We start from the raw sequence: 19,998 nt of genomic DNA, 5'->3' as shown, positions 1-19,998 counted from the left end.
TATACATATATATAATATATATTAATGTATATTATTAAATATATGCTAATAATCATTAGTAAACCCTAACCTTAACAATTAGTTAATTATTTGAAGGGTAGCAACCATATATGACCATTCACTTGTAATAGCATATATAAGAGAGCAAATGATAGACTAAAGGGGTATCATATACATATCATTTATTAAAACTTAGCAAATATGGAATGAGTAAGGAAATGTCCAAAAGGGGGAACATTACAATTGGTATCAGAGCCTGGATCTTGCCATCCTATGAAGTTAGTAAATTAAAAAAAAAGTAAATTCGTGGCACGTCTACACGGCTAAACAGGCATAGGAGCAAAAGCAAACTTTAGTGGAATTTATAGATTATGCCTTGCAATCAGCAAGGGTTCATTACAAATGTCCACATGGGTTCAAATTTTTTTGCACTCATTTTTGGGATTTAAGTTTACAAAGACCATTCTCTTAGGGTAGTTAAGCAAATAATGAATTCTAAAGAGAGACAACCTCGACATCAGCAAAAATGGATTGGGAGGAAGACGTTGAAGGGAATGACATTGGCATTGTAAATGGCGGGAGTGTAATGAGTAGTGAGCAAATGGACATGGAGGCATACACCTTCCTTTACCGTGGGAGAACAAAGATAATGTGGTTGATAGCAGACATATGTGGAAATGAGAGCATGGGGTTGGAAACCCTAGGATGGCTTATCATGAGGCTAAGAAGGGCGACAAAATGGCACTGTTCAAGGATGTTTTGCACAAGCTTGAGGCTAGGTTTGGCCCCTCTTCTCAGTTCTGCATCGCCAATGAGCACAACTGGATTGATGCCATCGAACGTCGTGCTCAACTCTGCAAGGAAAAGCTCGAGAATGAACTTAATGCGTATAAGACAAACCCAATAAAGGAGAGCATTTTGGTGGGATACAATGATTTTGGGGACTTATTTTATGCACATGGGATGTTGGGAGAAGCTTTTAAGAACTATATAAGGACTTGTGATTACTATACCACTTCGAAGCATATAATCTAGATGTGCCTCAATGTGATCCTAGTGAACATCGAGATTGGGCAATTCATGCATGTCTCCAACTACATAACCAAGGCTGAGAAGACTTAGACACAAGCCCCTAATATCCAAGACAGTTTCCTCCTTGCAAAGCTCAAATGTGCTACTGGACTTGCCCATCTCCATGCCTCCAAGTACAAGCTAGTTGCTCGCAAGTTTGTGGAGACAAGCTTTGAACTTGGAAATAATTATATAGAGGTTATTGCCCCACAAGATTTTGCCACATATGGAGCACTCTATGCACTCCCATCATTTGATCGATCGAAACTTAAGCAATCAATTGTGGAAGTTGGTGAGATCAGAAATGACAATGAGCATAAAAAATTAGACCCTTCCAAAGTGAGTAATGTATAATCAATGGCTTGGTTAAGTATTTACTGTTACTGCTGATACTTCAAGGCTGTGAAGTTATTCAGAAGGAAATTCAATAATTCGGCAATGAGAAAATGCTACTACAAGGAACCAAAAAGTAATAATGAAGGCATCAAAGGAGAGACTTTCGATTCAACATACAAATCCAGTTATAATGTGTTCTCAAAACAATTACAATTATTCAATATTGAGATTTTTCCAAAGTGAAAAATGTGCATCAAACTCTCAATGACCATTCATGTTGTGCTGGCAATAAAATTAGTAGACTGATAAGTGTAAAGTACATGAGGTACGTATATTTTTATAAGGGTTATTGAAATTTATCATGACTATTATTTTTAACATTATATGAACCTGAATATAATAGACTTAATGATAAATAAGAAAGTCATGTTTAATATTATCGATAGAACTATTATATTATCATTAAATGATGAATAATAAATTATTCAATTAATTATGTGTGTAATGTTTCCTTATTCATTTTTGAATCAGAATTTCATAATCATAGTTATTTTATAAGGAAATAAAATGTTGAAAAGATATGTATTAAAGTATATATTTCAATCAGATTATTATATATATTGGAATTATTTATTGAGCAAAATTATTTATTCCTGAGTATGATATAAATCTTTCTCTTATTTCTTGTATTTCTCTACAAGCACTTGCTTTGATCTTTCTTTTGAGTATGTCTTGCAAAAAAAGGGATATTGATTCAACGGGAGTTTGACACTTCCAAGGTAAAAGAGCCTAAAATTTCATTAGAGGAAAGCTCGTAAAGAAAGGGAAATACACAAGGGAAAATCATTAGTGCAAAAGTATTTCGAAACATCTCCATGATCGACCTATTCTCCCAATCGCTTAATTCACATGGAAGTGGGGAACTATTCAGCAAAGGTGGTTGAATCTATAAGGATCTTTAAGGTAGTTAAGAATAAATAATGGATAAATATCCTATAATCACCACTTCAACACATAAAGGTAATGAGGTAAGGTATATATTTTGTGCATACATTGTTATGAAATAATGGATAGTATCTTTCTTATTACTAACACATTTGTTATTGTGAAGAATATTGAATAGTCTATCAATGATTCTAATTACAAAGAAATGAAATCAGAATATATGAAAAATGAAATGAAAAATATATATGAAAAATGAAGAATGAAATATAATATTGAATTAAGGGATAGAGAGTGCAGTTGATTTTGCATAAACAAGACCATCTTAGTATTCTAATAATGATAGACAATGGAAAAAGAAAGAATTTTACCAATTATGATAGAAGGGAAAGCCATGTGATTAGATGGTACATAGGGGCCTATTTTCTCATCCACTTCATGATCTCTTAAGATAGGGAGTGGGTGGACGGAGAGGTGGAGTAAATTCGAGCACCTGACGGATATCCTCCAAGGAGCTGCTTGTAGCTTGTTTCACGTGCCCTTTGCACCATCAATCTACCATCTCAAGATGATAGTAATAAGGAGAGAGAAAGATTCCTATTCATTAGATTAACATTCATTTTCTCATCCACATCATGATCTCTTAAGATAGGGAGTGGGTGGAGGGAGAGGCGGAGTATATTCGAGCACCTGACGGATATCCTCCAGGGAACTGCTTGTAGCTTGTTTCACGCGCCCTTTGCACTATCAATCTACCATATCAAGATGATCGTAATAAGGAGAGAGAAAAAATTCCTATGTCAAATAATTATGTTCATTAGATTAATCTTCCCAACCACATTATGATATCCTAAGGTAGGGAGTGGGTGGAGGGAGAGGCAGAGTAAATTTGAGCACATGATGGATATCCTCCAGGGAACCACTTGTAGCTTGTTTCACGCGCCCTTTGCATCATAAATCTACCATCTCAAGATGATCATAATAAGAAGGGAAGGAATCATCACAAGACTCATCTTTCTTTAAAGCTATTATATACTAATAATTATTTGTGTTTGCAGGATCCATGACCAAAAGGAGTATTGGTGAAGTATATTTTTCATTCCATACTCTACTTCATTGTGAAAATCAACAAGGAGTGTATGATGTGTTTGCATCATGTATGCTTTGTGCCTTCATGCATCGTGTGTCTACATCGTGTATACTTCGTGTCTTCATGCCTTAATGTGTCTTCTTCGTGTATGCTTTGTGTCTACAAGAACTCAGATATTTACTTCATGCATTATGACATTAACTACGTGCATACCTTATGTATTCTTTCATTCCAGTGTATAACTTGTATATTGAATTCACAATAAAGGTTTAGTGTAAACAATCATTGCTTGAGGATAAGCAATTTGTGGAAGAGCGGACTTGTCATGAGCCCAAATTTAAGGATATATGAATATTCGAGTAACATATTATACAACGATAATAATTAAGAATAATAATATTATAATCTATTATAATAGTGATATATTTGATAATATAAAAAAAAAAAAAGATTATAGCATAATTACAATGTAAAATATTATATTAAATTACAATAAGTAATTTGATTATAAATGATATCAAAAACTAATAATAATTTTATAATGCACCTACATTATAATATAATTGAGCATTACATATTATTATAAATAATATAGCAAGAAATATATGAATAATGATATTACTAATATAATATATATATGTGTTATATGTTATAATTACATTATAAATCTATAGTTGATAGTATATCTAACTATTATCACATTGATAACTAAGGGTAATGAATTGATTAACTAATTTAATATAACAATGTACAATATTATGATCTACTAATATATAATCAATTAACATTAAGAGATCATTATACTAATAGCTATTAGACAAAATAATTGTCAAGGAGAGGTGCCTGTTGCTTAAAGAAAGGATTCATCATTATTAATAGTTGTATTCTTGTAAGAATGATTGTGAATCTATCACATCATTTATAGATTATTCATCGACCTCCAATATAATATTAAATGAGTTGGTATTTGAAATCAAACAAGTCGACATTTCATTGATTAGAATAATTCTTCAATACTACATAATTATATTAAATATATTAATATCATTCCATTGTATATACGTATCTTAATACATCCATATTACCCTATTCTTATATCATACTTTAAGAAGGAATCCTATAATTGGATAAAATATAATAATAGTTCATATGCTATTATCGATTGTTCACAAAAGAAATAATATTGATAAACTATATGAATAAATATTAGTTATTATTCATAATCATAGTAAATATAAACATTATTAATAATATACATTAATGAATAAATGAATTATACAATATATACCTACCCGATAGTAATCGTATTACATCTATAAATAAATATTATAATAAAAGATTATAATATATTTAATCTATGTAATATTAATAACTAATAATGATAAATTGATTAATTAATCGATATAATAAGGATACAAGAATTGATATAAATACAATATTATATATATATATATATATATATATATATATATATATATATATATATATATAAAATAAAGGATGATAATAATGGTGACAACATTATTATGTTTTATAGATGGCTTATATTATCCATAAGCCCAAGGGATACACCACAACTATGTAAGTTTAAATAATTAATAAATGTTATACATATATAATATATATTAATGTATATTATTAAATATATGCTAATAATCATTAGTAAACCCTAACCTTAACAATTAGTTAATTATTTGAAGGGTTGCAACCATATATGACCATTCACTTGTAATAGCATATATAAGAGAGCAAATGATAGACTAAAGGGGTATCATATACATATCATTTATTAAAACTTAGCAAATATGGAATGAGTAAGGAAATGTCCAAAAGGGGGGACATTACATTTACAGGTACCAGTGAATAGGTATTTGTTAGAAGTTTCTTCCTCGAGTGAGGGAAATATAGGAATAGAAGAGGAAAGTGAGACATGTAGTTTATCTAGAATAGGGAGATTAACTAGAGGTCAAAGGACTAGAAGGAAATTCAATAAACGCATGAAATTTTTCCTTGCTCAAGGGGGGTCATGTTCTTATGACGATGAGACAGAAGGCGACATCGAGGTGCCCTTGAGGTACCAACATCTACTGAAATATTGGGTACCCAAGGAACTTCCTCCAATAAACACTGATTTTTGTGTTAACGAGAGGATATATCGCATAGCACCATCATCATTACATGGTTTGGGCCTATTTTCTATGGATGGCATAAAGGTGTCTATAAAACAACAGGGAATATTGCAGGTTTTATAAATAGTACATGGCCTAGGTCAACGATAAAGCAACCCAATTGCATATTTGAGGTGTGCGAGGGAAATCATGTATTCATCTATGCAATAAAATCAATATTTGTAGGGGAAGAGCTTCTTATTGATTACAATTTTAACCACATAGATACAAACAAGGCTACTATCATGGTGGTGGTACATACTATTAAACCAACTTCTAATCAATGATTCCAACATACCATTTAGTCAATAAATTTTTGGCTAACATTTTTATACTTGATCTTTGACATAGGGGCACAATATGGAGCAACCACCCAAAGAGGATGCTAGCGATGTTCCTGGCTCATCTACACATGAGTAGGTAAAACTCATTGTAATTGTGCAAACTACATAGAAGAAAAATGTTATTTTTTTAATGTTATTTTGTTCATTGTTTTGGAGTAATTTTGATAATACTAATACTATTGTTGTCATAGAGGGCCAATGGTCAGAGGGAGGGAAAGGAACCTGCAGTCCCTCAGCAACCCCCCCCTGAGGAGGACCCTTTCTATATTGATTTAGCAGAGACCAATGACTCGATCAGTTCGATTAAAAAGGTGCTAAAGAAAATTGGCAGAGAAATTATACATTTGGCAACCATAAAGCCTAATACTCAGGAAATAAAAGATAGGGGATTTGAATTGTTGCACACCTCTAAAACCTTAAAAGTAAGTATTAATGTTTTTTTAATTATAACAAGAGTTCAATAATGGTTTTTATGTTATGCTCTTTTATGGTATTAATTAAAATATGGATACATTGTCTTTACAAATTTTTTTATGTGATTTTGAGCCCCATTCCCATGATGAGGGTGTTACAAGTGGTTCAGGTAGATTACATGTTCCATTCCCCACTTATATTTTCCACTGAATATATATAGGAATGATCATAATCATTGACAATACATGCTCGAACAATCCTTTTTTTTTAATGCTCTAACAATCTTGTCCATGCTAGTCCACGCGTTCTATATTTATGCATGCTCTAACAATTTTATTCTTCAGCTTCAAATTAATTGTATCATATGACGATGTCACCTCCATCTAGGACAACCAAAAATCTCTTTTCGACTGCTGAGTCAACAACATGCAACTTACAAGCATCGACTGTTGCACCATCTACTGGTACACAAATCCCTCTTTTTCTCTCTTTTGTTATGTGTTTAAGTGTTATGTGTTTACAATGTAGATTGTAATGACCCCCCTTTGGTAGTCACTCAACGTTTAAACTTTTTCACAATTTTATGATTCCAAACCATAAGAACTCGATTCCATTCATAGCTTGGATATATAAGGTTATGTTATAGGTCAAACTTCAATTAGCTATCTTTAGTTATGAAATATTGTAATATTGAAGATCATCTTCTCTTGTAGTATATTATTGCAATTATATTCTAATGTAGAGTCTAGCATCCACTTCTTCTACTAGCCTTCAGAAGGCTTTCACAATCCAATTTTTGGATCTAGGACTTGGTATAAGTCGCCTTACCCACACCGAGTATACACAACTGCTAAGCCCAAATGGGACAATCCACTTCAAAAACTTCACTCACTAACACAAGCAATGGTGACAGCAACTAGGACCTTTAGTCCAACCACAATCCTCAGTTTGTTTGGAATCTACCAAATCCACAACAATCCTTTGTACTTCTAGGCCTACAATCCTTGTAGCCTTTCCAATCTATTTTCTTGTATTTTCACCAACTATCCCTCTATGGAATAGGGACTTATCCACTATTTTAGGCACCTCTTAAGACACTTTCTAGAATCCCAAAAGCTTCTAGGATGATCTTGCTCCAGCACCCTCCAAACTGCTACTTGGTACCTAGGCCTAGTTGATCAAGTTAGGCTAGGGATTCAAGGAAGGATGGACTAGGTGGGTTCCCAAGACCCCAATCACTTATGGAAATCCTAAACACATTCAATGCATCTAACTTCATCACTCACATAGATCAAAAGTGCCTCCAAACATGACTGTCACCACAATAATAGCAAAAACTAGTTAAGCACATGGTCTTGCTTGACCTAGGGCTAGCTTGGAAAAATACTTGCCCTGCTCACCACACCTCCAACTCATGGAATCATGTAGAAAGGTCCCTTAACTTGCATATCCCTCAATTTCAGAGATTTCCACTAGTGGATTTGCAAGTTAGGGCTACATTTGTACAAGGCCCTAGAAAATAGGGCTATTCAAACCTCTCAGGACAAAAATGCTAATAACTCACAAAACACAATTGCAAATTGAATCAAATCCAAGCCAAAACCTTTTGAACACACATCCACCACTAATCCACTTGTAGATTAATCATGAAAGTATTGTATGGAACCATACAACCCACTATAACAACAATTTTACTAGTAAATTAGAGGTTTTTATTCATTTTCTCCAAGCATCTGCTACAACCTGATCTCTCGCTCCAATTGAGACCTCAAATGACATATTTGTAGGCCTATATGACCATTGGAAAAACCAAATAGCTATTTCCAACCATGAAACAAACAAAAAACAACTTTTTGTAATTAGCGATCAACATTTTAAAAGTTGTCAGCAACTTTTAGGCAATTTTTGCATTTTTTGCAAATTGGTAAGTCTAATGAACTTAACAAGTGCATGATCATTTCTCTAGGCCTATATTGACTCAAACACCCTATTATAAGGCCTTTTGGTCCCATTTTAGTCACTCAATTTATAATCACACCAAAGTGCTAATGGGCCTTACATGTGCCTTTATTACAAAATATTACCAAACATGGGCCAACTTACTAAAGTATGGACCAAACCTTGTTAAAAATTCCTAAATTGATTGAATCCACCCTTCCATGGAGTGGGTAGGTGTCCTACCTCCTAGGTACTTGTTCCCCTACCTCCTAGGTTAGGTGCCCTGCACCATATTCATGTGCTTGATCATGCAATGAGATGTGAATAAATATTGCTTTTATTGATTAAATAATTGTCTAATATAATGTCCTTTATTTCATAGAATGTTAATGGGATAATAAATCTACAATTATGTAGTTGATATTTCAGATGAGATGAGCCTTATAAACTTACATCAAGTATGATTCTATTTCTAATGTGTATGAGTTACTTCATGATAAATGGAGTTGTCTTGCTTTGATCTTCCTTAGTAGTAATCAATGCTTTCATCATCTTCTATATATATATATATATATATATATATATATATATATATATATATATATATATATATATATATATATATATATATATATATATATATATATATATATATATATATATATATATATATATATATATATATATCCATTGCCAAAACTATGTTGTAATTATTGGCTTTGATCTATATTTGATTTGTCGTCTTCCCAATAGTCACCCTTCATAAGTTACTCGAGGATTCAACAATGTCTTGGAATCCACTCAAGGAACTAGAGTTCAACTCAAGGATCAATAAGAAGTCCCTAACTTTAGGATATCAACCAAACACTCCTCTGTAACAAGTTCACTGCCTTGATTCATTTTGAAAAACTTTCAATTCACTTTGTCCATGTTTCAACTTCCCTTTCATTGGGAACACTCCTAATTCACCCTTCATGCAATCAACACTTAATCTCTATCTTCAAGGATTCTCCTAATCCTTCCAATGCCTCAATAACCTTCAAACAACATAACTAAGGAGTTCTAACCCCTGCCAAGCATCAACTCTATACCAATCTTCAAAACTGCCTTTTGTAGGACTGTCCTATTAGCCCTATCTTGCAAGCAAATTGCATTTTTCTTCCAAATTTATCAAACACCATGGTAACTTCTCCACCTCTTCAAATACCCTTTAATGAGTTCTTAAACCCTTGAAAATATCAACCTTTCAACTTGTGACTGATGAACCCTTCTATCACTGTCTCTACAATCAATTAGGCCTAATTAGCCCTTGCCTAACAAAGAAACTACCTTTTGTGCTTATTATCAACCTCCCAAACCTTTACACAACCTTAAGGCATCTAATAAATAGTAGGATTCCTCAACTTGTTTAACCCTCCATGCATTTGTATATACTTTTCCATCAAGCCCTCCCTTTAAGGGTTTCTAGCCTAGGGCTTCCTAGAAAAGACCCTAAATCAACTTATAAAATCTTTCTAATGGCTCAAACACTTTTAAAAAAACCCTCTTAGATGTTTTCAAGTAGTATTTAGTCATTCCAACCCTCAGATCATCATATTCACCATGTGGTGCCTTGCAAATGCACCTTCACTATTTGGTTCAACAGTCACCCTGCCATTCCTTTCTTTGTTCACTATCACCTGCATCTAAATCATGTTAAAGTCATCATATTTACAAGGCTTAGTACCTCTCCCACAAGTTACATTTTAGTGACAAAAAGTGGGAGAGGCACATTTTCCCAAATTACTTCAAAATAGTGATAGACTGTCATGTTTCCTATGATAGCAAAGATCTAAAAAGTAGTTTTGCTTGAGAATAACTTACAAAACCCTTGCACAAAGTTAACCAAACATGAAAATCTCTTCAAGAAGAAAAATAGTAACTTTTGAATGGCAAGAACCTTATTTAGTTACCAGTCTAAATCTTGTAAATTAGAAAACAGTCCCTGTGATAGTGAAGTATAGAATTCTTTTATTTATATCTTTTCTTTGTACACACACACCCCTTTTCTCGACTACAAAACTTGTGTCTTATAAAGACCTTTCTTTTCAAGCCTTTTTCCCATCTGATTGACTCATCAAAATGAACAAAGACTCCTTGGATGCCAATTGCCCTTCATAACTATCTTATGATAGCAAAAAATAGTTTTTTTTTACAACTTTTTAACATCAATTATCATTTGTTCTTTTATACTTCATGACAAAGACTTATGAAACTTATGAAACTTTTTGCAATAGGAGATGCAACATCATTTCCTAGATGTTCCTATGTTCCTAGTATGGGAAAGGTGAAGGATGTCATATTGATCGTCAGCGACAATGAAGGCATTCCATTAAAAGTAGCCAAAGTTCCAAGTACTTTAAAGTTATTATTATTCTATAGTGATTTAATAGTAATTTATTTTTTGATCACTCTTCATCGACTAATGATCCCATGATTTTTTTGTACGGAATGATGTTTTTTGGAAAAAACTTGGTGATGAGTGTTTGCGAATATTCGAGCCCACCCTGCGTACCTGGTGGAACATCATATCCTAACTAAAACCCCAAACCACTATTTTGATTTCATATCATTGCTAGAATAGTTTTCCTTTTCATCCATTTCTTGAACTATATTAAAGGTAGCTTCACTTCATTTATGAGTCTAAGATATTTCTTTTTACTTAAAAGGTGGAATAACCAAGACAAAAAGTTGAAGGATGATCTTATAGAGAGCATGACCCAACTCTTTGGACCTCATGCATTTGAGAGAAACAAGCTCCTTGAAAAAGTTGGTTCATGTTTGAAGTATATTAGGGACCAGTATAGAAAAAATTTATAGGATAACCCCAGGTACGAGCGTCCGCCCTATGTTCTTGAGGCTAAGTGGCAAGCTCTAATTTTGGATGGAAAGTGTAAAGTTGACAAGAAAAATAATATCACACTAGTAGAGAGTACATCAAGGTATGTGATACTATTGAGAATGTAATTATGTACTAATTAACCTATATATTTATACTATCTAACATATTTCAAACTTTTCATAGATTGCCTAACACATCAAAGGCAACAAAGGCAAGACTAGAAAAGCATGGGACACACAAGCTCAGCTCTGGTGGTTTTTTGAAACTTCTAGCACGAGTTGTAAGTATTAGTAAATGAAAAATTGTATCAAATTTTTTATATATTGTGATGGGAAATGCTAGGATAGACTATCTTGTCTATGCTTCTAATCCTCAACTTGGATCTCAATGTTCCTCCACACCAATATATATTGCAAAGTAACATGCTTTGGAAGCACCAACAAACTCCTAGCACCTTGGAACAACTAAGAAATTCAAGTTATCACCCCAATCCTTTGTTCTCCACAAGAAAATTCAAGGCTTCATTCACCTTCAAACAAGGAACTAATCTGCTATTATAACTGCTCCTTCAATTCATGGACCCAACTCATCACATAAGGCTGCATACTAGTTACTTCTCCCTTGTACCATTCAAGGCCTCATACACCCAACCTTGACACCAAGTGTTTTGGCAACTTTTGTATTTCCTTTTGATATTTTAACTACCCTCCATTGGTTGATGAAACAATGCAAGTAAAATTCACCATACCATGCAAAAATGTAGGGCTCAAAGTTCAAGAGATGCCTCACAGAAGAGGATAAGAGAATTGGCTTCCAACAAGGCTATAGAGCCATGGCTAAATGACTACGAGCTAAAATCAGTGTGGAATGTTCTAATAATGATGCATCTAAGCCACAGGTAAATAAGCTAAATGAAATTTATTTCAAATTGAATACTTTACCAATTAGTCTATTTGATGTTAAGTTCCAATATAAAGTGAGTATATCTATTTTAAGCAAGCAATGATAACAATGCATAGGATGTTGGAATGCAGTCTGACAATCCTTCTACAAAATCTTTGGATGTTGAAGGTTCGCATGATGTGCATCCTAGTGGTGGAGGTATACATTTGCTATTAATTTTTTTATATGTAATTGCAATTGGTGTTTGGATTAATGTAACATTTTGTATAGCAGTTGTAGAGGATCGAGGGGTCGATGTTCATGAGCATGTTGATGTTGAGTCCAAACAAAATGATGTGCTTAGATCAGGTAAAGAGCACCATAGTTATGTTATTTGAAATAATTAAATACTTGTAACAATTATAATAAATTATTTTTAATATAACTCTTTTATTTGTTATTGCAGAGGACCCCCCTTTGCAACAACATAGGAATTTGAGATCATCAAGAAAAGAGAATAGAACAATTGATGAGGGGGGAATTGATGATGACACTGATGCTCCTCTTAGAGCTTACATAGAAAAAAAAAATAGAAAAAAAGAAGAAGAAATGATTGTCATCTACATACCTTTATTGATAATGACTAAATTTTATGTCTCAATGAATTTAATTATGTGCTAATGAATGTTCATGAATTATGTGTAAATGCAAAATATTGATGAATGATGCATGTTAATGAATCTAATGTGTTAATGAATGTTATCATGTGATATTGATTGAATGTTACATTTTATTAATGGTTGAAAGAATGAATGAATGTTAGATGTTAACGGGGAATGTACAGTGATGTTAGGGGGAGGGGGGTGGGGCCAAATGAGCTTCCACCTTCATGTGGTTGGCCCTATTTAGTAGAGAATATTAAACTATTCTTGAAACAAAGTGAAGCTCAATAAGATACTAAATATTTCTCTATTTTGTCCTATGTTTAGATTGTTGTCCTATGCATCTAATGCTTCATGCTTTGAACTATCATGAAGTTCTAAACTTGTAGTTTTTTTATTGCATTCTTGGATTTTAGCATTGTCTTGGGACTGTGTTATCACCAATGATACAGTTATCATAATTAACTAGGGAAACCCTTGATCAACACTATCTTGGGATTGTGTTATCTGAATATGCTGCTGCTTGGAAGAGGTTATTTTAAGCAAAGGGAATTAGGATTTGATCATATTAGATAGCTTTCCTGACAAATATATCTAACTCTTGGGCTTCAAATAAATTGTATCCATGAGTTCATGGTCAAATACAAAACTTACCTCCAAGTTCCAAATCTTCCCACCCATACTCTCTGAATTTTATATCGAATGGGCCCTCTATCAGTTCACTAAGCATAGCTGCTGCTTGTGCTAAGAGAGTCCGAGATATTGCAATATGGATTCAATGTTTAATCTTTTCAATCCAACTATCTTCCCATTCAAGCTTGTCCTAACTGGATTTGTATCCTCAGCATTCAACAAAGTTATGAATTGTATCCTCATTTTTTTTTCTAAATTTCACCACAGCTTCCTAGTAGGGTGTTTTATATAAGTTGTTTCTTGCAACTTTTACTTAAAAGAGCTATTACTGTTCATGGCTTTCCTAAACATTGTTTCTTGTTTATTTACTGAAGTTAGCTTGGGTTGTATCTCGATATGTTTTGTGTATTTATTTTAGTGAAAGTTGCAAAGGGCTAATATGAAATTACATTTTTAAAAAAGCACATGTAAGCCAACTTTAATGGAGCTCCCTAATCATTTGTTGTTATGAAATTTTGCTATTTCAAACTATGATAATAAATTATAATATCTAAATTTTGTGTTTTTTTTTATTCTATCTGTTTATGGTCTCAATGTTTCTTTTGAACACAAACTAGTTTCTTATTTCAGTTCTAAGGTGATAGGGAACAAATTACTTCCCATGCATGCCCCTCTAGATTTAGGGGTGTTCATGAAATTCACAAAATGGATTTTTGTTTTTTTGTTGTTGTGATTTAACTTCTGAAATGTGAAGTCAAAAGATAAATAGTAAATTTTTAAAGTATGATCATGATAGTTCGATGGTTGGGCTTTGTTTTTGACAGGAAGAATGTAGAAAGGTCTCAACAGAAGGGCAACAGAAATGGTTGGCACTTTCAAATAAATTTTATGATGCAATTAAGGTTTTTTCTATATCTAAATTTGATTTTCTGATATATAGATAAGACATCTACACATTCTAATTCTCAGCATGATATTTATGTTTTATTTGCCCTAGGTTGATTGCAAAGTGCAGGCCTACTATGCCAGTAATTTTTGTTGTCATCCCAAGATTGACAACAAATCAATTGAGATGGAGCTTTATAGGTGCATTTCAGGTATGCTATACATATTAAAAAAGAAAGTTGTTCTATTTTTCTTCTACCTGAGTGACATGGATTAAAAATCAAAGTAGCTTTATTATTCTGTGTAATTTTTTGTTCAAATCATTCAAGTAACGTTAATTAAATAAAGAATGATGAGATCAATACACACATCTTAGAAAATTATGATGCTACACATCTTAGAAAATTTTGATCTAATTACATATATCAATGTATTCAATCTAATGCCACATCATTGCAATCTTTCTTCATAATATTTGTTTTCATTGAACCTTCCCAATTTTACTGGCTTTTGCTTCCATGGTTTCACTACTTCTATATTTGTATAATCAGTTTCACTACATGATATTGTAGTGCAAAAAATATATATTGCACATTCCTAGTTCACCATAGCTGGAAAAGTGTGTGCATGTTCAAGAGATTGTTTCTATCATAGTTTATCTTTATAAGAAAGCTTCTAAAAAGAGAAATTTAAGGAATCAATTTTAGCAAAATTGTCAGTACTCAATGATTTAAGCAACATAAGTATGACATATTAAGGCTTGAGAAGGAGTGAGGCAAAGGGAGGAGACAAGGGAGGTGAAGCTTCCAACTATGTCATTCTCAACTACATCCAACATCAAACCAAATCAAGACTCTTAAACCCTACATAACTTCATTTGGTCACATCTTATATTTGAGCATGATGGTGTCTTATTGGTGCTCCTTCCATTATTTCATGATATATTATTATCAAGCCATCCAATCGGCTATAGGACAAAGATGATTCCTGAACAATCAAATTAGCAATATAGTTGATCTGCATTGCATTTGGACACTTGGTTTGAGGTTCATCTCATCGATTCCCATTCATCACAGGATCTTTATCTGATTAGACCTCGATAGAAAATGTTGAGATTTCTTGAGCCCCAATCCCAAACTGTGCAGGCTTCAATCTCCACATATCATAAAGCCTATATATAGAGTTGAGCATTCTCACACCATCCGAAAGCTCATGCAGGTGAAGCTTCCAGCTACGGGATGCTCAACTCTATATGCATGCTTTATGATATGTGTATATTGAAGCCTGTACAATTTGGGCTTCGGGCTCAAGAAATCTCAATATTTTCTATCGAGGTCTAATTAGATAAAGATCCTGTGATGAATGGGAATCGATGAGATGAACCTCAAACCAAGTGTCCAAATACAATGCAGATCAACTGTATTGCTAATTCGATTGTTCAAAGATCATCTTTGTACTATAGCCGATTAGATGGCCTGATAATAATATGTCATGAAATAATGGAAGGAGCACCAATAAGACACCATCCTACTCAAATATAAGATGTGACCAAATGAAGTTACGCAGGGTTTAGGAGGTTTGATTTGGTTTGATGTAGCTGGAAGCCAGTAATTTTTGTTTTGTTTTACTTTGTTGCCATCGCAATTGCGACGTCAGCCATAAGCATTGCAATGAGGTTGTTGTAGCAATGACACCCAACTGTCATCGCAATTGCTAGGGTGTCCATCGCAATTGTGACATCAGCCACAAGCATTATGACAGGGTTGCTATAGTAGCAACGCCCAACTATCATCACAATTTCCAGGGTGTCCATCACAATTGTGACATCAGCCACAAGCATTGCAATAGGGTTGTTGTAGTGGCAACGTCCAACTACCGTGGCACTTGCCAGGGTGTTCATCATAATTGCGACGTCAGCCACAAGCATTGCGATGGGGTTGATGTCACAATAAAGTGGTTGCATAGCAACAGATAGGCATCACAATTGTGACAGTATAGGATAGATGTCGTAATTTGCGACTAAAAAATAGCGATGTCTATGACTGTCATAGTGGCGATACATTTCTGTCATAATTGCGACACATAACCATCACAAAACGATGCCAAATGTATTAGTGTGTGATGAATTGGAGAAAGGATCATCTTTGTTCTTGCATAGTGCTTTGTCTTGTGTGAGTGGACTTTCTATGGCCTCATGATTTGATGAAATGTGAAACATATTTTTTAAATTTTTGAGTTCCCATTGACAATTGCATCAGTTGAGTTGAGGAAGCATTGCTTCTGATTTCATTGGTTTCCTACCCAATGCTTTTGATAATTTAATTTGTAGACGTGTTATTACTCTTGGTTTACATTTGTTAGGAATTTCCCTTTCAATTTTTTTTTGAATCTCTTGTTGCTCTATCTTTTTTATATACTTTTCAAACACTTGATTAAAATAGGAATTCATATAGTTGCATTGATAAATTGCATTCATCATAAAACAAAAAATACAAAATTTATCTCTTTTGTGGTTATATTTTAGAATTAGCAACAGATTGTGCCAATTGGTTTGAAGTAGCAAGGGCCTCCTCGTGAACATGCACATTTATCTTCAATTTAGTTACCCAAACAGTTGAAAAACCCACCCAGAACCTTGGAGTTGGTTCTTGATCATATTTTCAAGAGAGGGATTTGAAAGGATCACTATCATTTAGCATCGCGCAAAATGATAGCTCAATATGTTTTTGTAGTATATGAACCAAGATGTACTCCAAGTAATGACCTAACTCTATAAGGTGTGATTGGTAGGCTTATTGCTTTTGAGATGTTGAATTTTGATAATTTCACTCTTACCACTATTGAATCTTCTTTTAAATCAAAATTGGTTCTTAGCAAGAAAGGAAAAGGAAAATATGTGAAAAGTGATAGTCACTAGTACATTAGGCCTCCAATTTTGACCAAAATTTTGACTACGGGCCAATTTGACATATCAAATTCAACTTTTAAAAAAATATGATCCCTATAAGGTCAAAATTTTGACCAAAATTAAGTTTTTTTGTCAAAATTTTGACCACACTTAAGTTTTCTATCAAATTTTTGATGATATATAAGTTTTATGTTAAACTTTGACATTGTCAAGATATAATTTTATTGTCAAAATCTTGATGTTGTTAGGATATAAACAAAAAAATTAAAGTAAACATTTCATTTTGTATGCAGTAGATTACAAGTGCATAGGAGGATTTTATGTGCAATTCTTAGGCAAGGGAAATCATGATGGGCATTGCTTGACTCAGGTAAGAATTTTAACACCCACTTTTATGGTCATTTTTGGAGAATGGAAGGGAAAATAGAAGTCATCAAATTTTGATTTATTTTGTTTTAACTTATTCCCCCACCAAAATTTTCTATCCATACATTCATTTAGGATTAACTAGAAGTAGTAGTGTTTAGTATTCATTATATCTTATATACCTTTTGAAAAAATAGAGTTTCTTAAGGCCGATACTCAAACAACTAGTCTATCCATGCCAATCTCATATTATATGGATGCTTGAAGAGAAGTCCCTCTTCTTGACCACCAAAGATATAGGTGTGATTAGAGGTTGTGAATGAAATAGCTCTTGAAGTCGAGCACAATAGGAGGAATGAAAGAAAGACAGAGACATAGATGATAACTAGGGCATAGAAGAGACATAGATCATAGCTAGGGTACAACAAAGATATAGATCACAAGGGTACAAAAGAGACATAAATTATAACTAGGGCACAACAGAGACATAGATCACGAGGGCACACAAGAGACATAGATCACAAGGGAAAAACAAAATAAATATGTATGAATGTATGAATATATGTCCATGGTATATATTAAGAATATACATGTTATAGTCAATGTTAAGGGATGGATATTATTTATCAGTGACTTATTAAGGGACATAAACATGAAATTGAGGGTACCATCCACCGCATAGTTCAAATACAAGATGTTGGATCTCAGCAAATATAGGAATATTTTCTCATCAATTGCATTACAGTTATAGTTGAGGAGATATAATAAGGAGTGACTCGAGAGATGATTGGAAGAGGTTGAACATGAGATGCTATAGGTAAGATAAAAGGTCTATAAGAGAGAATCTCATTAAGGAGACATTAATAATCCATGACATTCTATAGGTCATCCAATAGATATCAAGCATCTTCTTCTAATTGAGGATTGTAGAGATCAAGGAGTCATGCCCTATGGAGACACGGTAGATGTATAGACAATGCATTTTTCAATATATAGGGCATATTTTATCTAGTATCGATTATGACCCAAATATTCTTTATGTGTGTGTTTGTGTGTGTGTGTGTGTGTGATGTTTCATCTTTATTTCTTCTTATAATATCTCCTTGATTGATTTTTATGTGAGAAATAACATAATAATTAAATTGCTAAACATTTGATGAAAGAAATGAATACTTATATAGAATATATTTACATGTCCTTAAATTTGAACCTACTATAGTTTATGATTAAATTAAAAGAAGACATGTGTTAGTACCTCTAAGTGATACCTTAATGATAAATAATTAATATATTACACATAATTTTCAAGCCCCAAACATTAATTTTTTTTGGTCAGGAATGAAGCAAGATATGAAAGAACACATAAGGCTTTAAATGTAAGGAAAATACAATCACACAAAGATATGTGGATAAGGAAAAAAGAAAACAAATGAAACTATAAGGTTAAATATAGTATCAATACAAGTGCAACACACATATATGGTCTTTAAGTGGTGCGCTATCCATTTTAGCTATTCTGTATGCATCAATTCCATAGAATTCCATGATAATGTAGGATAAAAGCCATTTGGACTAAACTTTCTTTTCTTACCATGTAGAGCATTAACATTATGTTGATTCTTGTATAGTATAGTCTTGAATAAAAATTTATCATTTAATCACTTTATTGTTTTACCTTTTTTAAAGAGGTTTATGATACACTTTGATGTATCCAAGGGTATTAATTTGATGTTCATCCAATATTTAATGGAATGAGTTAAAGATCTACATTGATTACCTATCCCCTATTTTTCTTCATTTATACCTCTCTTCATCATGGTAAAGATCCTAGTGGTGTTGTACACCTATCCTCTTGTGACATCCTTTGATTAAAACACCCTACATTTTTGTATTCAGTGTGCTTTATCCCCAAATGATGCTTTGAAACAACCACACACACCTATACTCCAATAGTTTTTAAATTTTTGATAACACAATATCCATAAAGAATGGTTGTTGCTAAGTATAAATAATACAAGCTTGTCTTCTATAACCAACCATGAAATTATTGTTGAGATTCAAGGGACAAATCTATATCTCTACTTCTGATTGTGCAATATTGTTTTTCTAGCTATGATGTAATTAACACTAGCACATGTTTTGCAAACTAATATTTATCTACTCCAATTTTTCAAAAAATAATATCAATGCATTGAATACGAATAATAGTAGACTCGTATATTGAAGCCTTTCTTACTATAGATGAAGCTATGCACTCTAATCAATAGAGAGTGGAAATTTGTTTTATTTGAGTCACTGTGGAAATGGATGCACAAATAGATAGATCAAAAATACTTCATTTAGAAACCTTCTCACACTATTCAAGAATGGTATTTTTATTTCCCTCAATTCACATTATTTTTATGATCATTTTTTATATTCACTAAAATAGGAAAGTCATAATTGGTGTATTAAGATATCTCAAAGCGTAGGAAGTAG

General features: G+C 32.9%; 1 pseudogene; it reads left to right on the top strand.

Moving 5' to 3' along the window:
* The first annotated feature begins 526 nt into the window (after positions 1-526).
* Positions 527-8,112, top strand: LOC149539148 (COP9 signalosome complex subunit 1 pseudogene; annotated as a pseudogene).
* The last annotated feature ends 11,886 nt before the right edge of the window (positions 8,113-19,998 follow it).

This window comes from Cupressus sempervirens, chromosome 9, assembly GCF_028749045.1.
Source record: "Cupressus sempervirens isolate cs-2001-9-10 chromosome 9, ASM2874904v1, whole genome shotgun sequence".
Classification (NCBI taxonomy): Eukaryota; Viridiplantae; Streptophyta; class Pinopsida; order Cupressales; family Cupressaceae; genus Cupressus; species Cupressus sempervirens.
This window is presented reverse-complemented; position numbering and strand designations above follow the sequence as displayed.